The sequence below is a fragment of the Cicer arietinum genome, chromosome 1, assembly GCF_000331145.2.
Source record: "Cicer arietinum cultivar CDC Frontier isolate Library 1 chromosome 1, Cicar.CDCFrontier_v2.0, whole genome shotgun sequence".
NCBI lineage: Eukaryota > Viridiplantae > Streptophyta > Magnoliopsida > Fabales > Fabaceae > Cicer > Cicer arietinum.
The window spans coordinates 16,330,446-16,335,777 of record NC_021160.2 but is presented as its reverse complement, the minus strand read 5'-3'; positions in this window follow the sequence as shown (position 1 = coordinate 16,335,777).

Sequence of the window (5,332 nt, the reverse complement as noted above, 5' to 3'; positions counted from 1 at the left end):
TGAGTTCAAGATTGGGGCAAATAATATTTTGCGGTGTAATGGTAGGATTTGTGTACCAGAAATTACAGATATACGGAAAACGATTTTAGAAGAAGCTCATAAGAGTAAGCTGAGTATTCATCCTGGAGCAACAAAGATGTATCAGGATTTGAGGCAGAATTATTGGTGGCCAGGAATGAAGAAACATGTGACAGAATATGTATCCACTTGTCTAACTTGTCAGAAAGCGAAGGTGGAACATCAGCGACCTGCTGGGATGTTGCAACCTTTAGATATACCTGAATGGAAGTGGGACAGCATTTCCATGGATTTTATAACCGGATTACCAAAGACAAGGAGGAAGAATGATTCTATATGGGTGATAGTGGACCGGCTGACTAAATCTGCTCACTTTTTGCCGGTAAGGACCACTTATAAGGTAGATCAGCTAACGGAGATCTACATTGCTGAAATTGTGAGGTTACACGGGGTACCATCGAGCATTGTATCAGACCGTGATCCGAAGTTCACATCGCATTTTTGGGGAGCATTGCACGAAGCGTTGGGAACGAAGCTACGATTGAGTTCAGCTTACCATCCACAAACGGACGGGCAGACTGAAAGGACGAATCAGTCCTTGGAAGATCTGTTGAGAGCATGTGTATTAGATGATAGGGGAAGCTGGGATGATGTACTTCCGTTGATTGAATTCACGTACAACAATAGTTTCCACGCAAGTATTGGAATGACACCATATGAGGCTTTATATGGGTGCAAGTGTCAAACTCCCTTGTGTTGGTATAAAGACGGTGAGAAAGATCAAGGAGAAAATGAAGACTTCACAAGATCGTCAGAAGAGTTACGCGGACAAGCGTCGCAGACTTTTGGAATCCGAACAGGGTGACCATGTATTTCTGAGAGTCACACCTACTACTGGAGTAGGTAGAGCCTTGAAATCGAAGAAGTTGACTCCGAAATTCATTGGACCATATCAGATTTCTGCACGAATTGGGCCGGTTGCTTATCGGATTGCATTACCTCCGATACTGTCCAATATCCATGACGTGTTTCATGTGTCGCAGTTGAGGAAATATCTCGCAGATCCATCTCACGTGATCGAACCAGACACAATCCAGCTAAAGGATAACCTGTCGTTCGAAGTACCACCCGTGAGAATTGATGACAGGAAGATTAAGCGGTTGAGGACCAAGGATGTTTCGTTGGTCAAGGTGATTTGGAACCCAATTACTGGAGATGCGACTTGGGAATTGGAGAGCAAGATGAGGGGACAACACCCAGAGTTATTTATCGACGTATAGTTTCGAGGACGAAACTAATTTTAGGGGGGTAGTAATGTAAGACCCATAATTTTAAAGTACACTTTATGTACTTATGTATATTTTGGATTTTGGCTCAGAGGCTTTTTAGCCAAAGTTAATAATATTTTGGGGTTTTTTATGATCAAAAAGATATTTTAATACCGATTAAAATTTCTCGTCGATAAATAAATTGAAATTAACTGCGGTGAAGACTTACTGTGTAGTCGAATACAGACTGCTGTATTCGAATACATTTTGCTACTGACTTGCTGTGTAGTCGAATACAGACTGTTGTATTCGAATACAGACATGCTGTTTTTGCCACTGACTTACTGTGTAGTCGAATACAGACTGCTGTATTCGAATACATTTTGCTACTGACTTGCTGTGTAGTCGAATACAGACTGTTGTATTCGAATACAGACATGCTGTTTTTGCCACTGACTTACTGTGTAGTCGAATACAGACTGCTGTATTCGAATACATTTTGCTACTGACTTGCTGTGTAGTCGAATACAGACTGTTGTATTCGAATACAGACATGCTGTTTTTGCCACTGACTTACTGTGTAGTCGAATACAGACTGCTGTATTCGAATACATTTTGCTACTGACTTGCTGTGTAGTCGAATACAGACTGTTGTATTCGAATACAGACATGCTGTTTTTGCCACTGACTTACTGTGTAGTCGAATACAGACTGCTGTATTCGAATACATTTTGCTACTGACTTGCTGTGTAGTCGAATACAGACTGTTGTATTCGAATACAGACATGCTGTTTTTGCCACTGACTTACTGTGTAGTCGAATACAGACTGCTGTATTCGAATACATTTTGCTACTGACTTGCTGTGTAGTCGAATACAGACTGTTGTATTCGAATACAGACATGCTGTTTTTGCCACTGACTTACTGTGTAGTCGAATACAGACTGCTGTATTCGAATACATTTTGCTACTGACTTGCTGTGTAGTCGAATACAGACTGTTGTATTCGAATACAGACATGCTGTTTTTGCCACTGACTTACTGTGTAGTCGAATACAGACTGCTGTATTCGAATACATTTTGCTACTGACTTGCTGTGTAGTCGAATACAGACTGTTGTATTCGAATACAGACATGCTGTTTTTGCCACTGACTTACTGTGTAGTCGAATACAGACTGCTGTATTCGAATACATTTTGCTACTGACTTGCTGTGTAGTCGAATACAGACTGTTGTATTCGAATACAGACATGCTGTTTTTGCCACTGACTTACTGTGTAGTCGAATACAGACTGCTGTATTCGAATACATTTTGCTACTGACTTGCTGTGTAGTCGAATACAGACTGTTGTATTCGAATACAGACATGCTGTTTTTGCCACTGACTTACTGTGTAGTCGAATACAGACTGCTGTATTCGAATACATTTTGCTACTGACTTGCTGTGTAGTCGAATACAGACTGTTGTATTCGAATACAGACATGCTGTTTTTGCCACTGACTTACTGTGTAGTCGAATACAGACTGCTGTATTCGAATACATTTTGCTACTGACTTGCTGTGTAGTCGAATACAGACTGTTGTATTCGAATACAGACATGCTGTTTTTGCCACTGACTTACTGTGTAGTCGAATACAGACTGCTGTATTCGAATACATTTTGCTACTGACTTGCTGTGTAGTCGAATACAGACTGTTGTATTCGAATACAGACATGCTGTTTTTGCCACTGACTTACTGTGTAGTCGAATACAGACTGCTGTATTCGAATACATTTTGCTACTGACTTGCTGTGTAGTCGAATACAGACTGTTGTATTCGAATACAGACATGCTGTTTTTGCCACTGACTTACTGTGTAGTCGAATACAGACTGCTGTATTCGAATACATTTTGCTACTGACTTGCTGTGTAGTCGAATACAGACTGTTGTATTCGAATACAGACATGCTGTTTTTGCCACTGACTTACTGTGTAGTCGAATACAGACTGCTGTATTCGAATACATTTTGCTACTGACTTGCTGTGTAGTCGAATACAGACTGTTGTATTCGAATACAGACATGCTGTTTTTGCCACTGACTTACTGTGTAGTCGAATACAGACTGCTGTATTCGAATACATTTTGCTACTGACTTGCTGTGTAGTCGAATACAGACTGTTGTATTCGAATACAGACATGCTGTTTTTTTTGCTGAATGCTGAAACAGCCTTGTATTCGAATACAGAGATGCTGTATTCGAATACAACAATGTTGTTTTGTTAAAAACTTCATTTCTCAACCTTGTTTATGCATGTTTGGCATATGGAAACCCTTTTAAGGTGCATGCTTAGTTGAAAGGTTATTTTGAGCATTTAAAATCTTAATTGCTATGTGTTAACTGTTATTTTTTTGGTTGGTGACCCTTTACAATTATTGTGGAAATCTGGGCTTTGCCCTCAGATGAGAGTCAGGACGGTCCTACCGGTTCGTACCCTACGGACGGGAATGGAGATGGGAACGCTTGACTGCAGTTACGTTAGGAGGATCTCACGGGGCGCGTGGAGATCACTCAGGGTGTATAGCTTTTTGGTAGGATGATCAGATTAGGATGATGTATAGGGACTAGGTGTCCTTCTTTTTGGATTGGAGTATTTTTAGTTTGGAAAACTGTACTTATACTAATATTGTCAGTTTGACATCTTATTGGAATGGGTTCTATGTACCATTTGTTGTTGTGTAAATGGTTTTGGATTATAATTGGAGAAACTTTTCCGCTGCTTGTAAATAATAATGACTCAATTATTTATCCAAAGGCATTTCCTCGTTTATTTCTCTGTTTTAGTTTAATTCCTTTTAAAAAAAAAATATACCCTCGCTTTGAAAAACGGGGTGTTACATATCAGGCCTAGCCAATATTTGATTCCAAACTTAAAAAAAAAATTGTTATCAAACAAATGAATATTTTCTGAAAAGCAAAAGGAAAATTTGGATACGACTTGCTTTTTGATACTTGGAGGGATGGAAAATTTTGTCCATCATCTAGTTTTGAATCTTATAACAAGGATTGTTTGCGCCTGTTTTTGATTTATTTCAAAATACCATGTTGTAACCCATGATAAGGAAAATTTTGTAGAGAAAAGCATCAAAGGGTGAAAAATGCGTTCTCTGTCTGTAGGTTTGTAGTTGATTTTGTATAGTTGGAAGCTTTCGTGGACTTCCAAATGAAGAATATATGGGGTTGAACCATAAAGTTTCCTCCAATGGGAAAACCATTGAGGGATTTTTGAAGGGTTCATAGTGAGGTTAAAGAAAAATAGCCAAGTATTACTAAATTTTTGGTTTTGGATGAGAAAAGCATTATACCAGGCTTGTTGGTAGTCCCAGTAATTGAATGTTCTACCGTGATTTATTGTGGTTTTGAAGTCTAGTGGGAATTGTTTTGGGGTATGAAGGTTTGATCCCCATTCTGAAGGTGAGATTATTTTGTGTATTTTTTGCGGTCGAATAGGCCATTGAGCCTTCTTTTGGGTTGTCCTGTATTGTTACAGAACCTGTTAATTCAAGAATAGATTTGTAGTAAGGCTAGGGTTTTGATAAATCCCAAGGTTTGAAAAACCAGCCTTCTAGAAAGATTTTTGAAATGAAAAATTGATGATTTTTGTCATAAAAGTGGTCATCTATTGTCCAAATATTTGGAAATTTCATTTTAACAAAATACTCAGATTTTGGTTTAAACAAAGTAATATGAGATTCATTTAAAACAATTTTTGATGTTTCTCCTTGTTGTGGTTTTGAAATTATTTTACAGGATGGTCCCTCCTGTGGGTGTTACGCCTCGAATTTTTAATCCAAAATGTTACTTAAAAAAATACTTATTTCTTAGAAAAGTTTACGAATCTTTGGTTTTTTGAATAATTAACATTTATTTATTTTACATAAATAGTAACAATCACGTTATTCAATATCATTAAGAAAATATTTATTCAAAATTAAAATAATATGAAGACAATTATTCTTAACGGAAGGTAAACCACTTCCGTATTTCTAGGATTCTAGTACATTTAA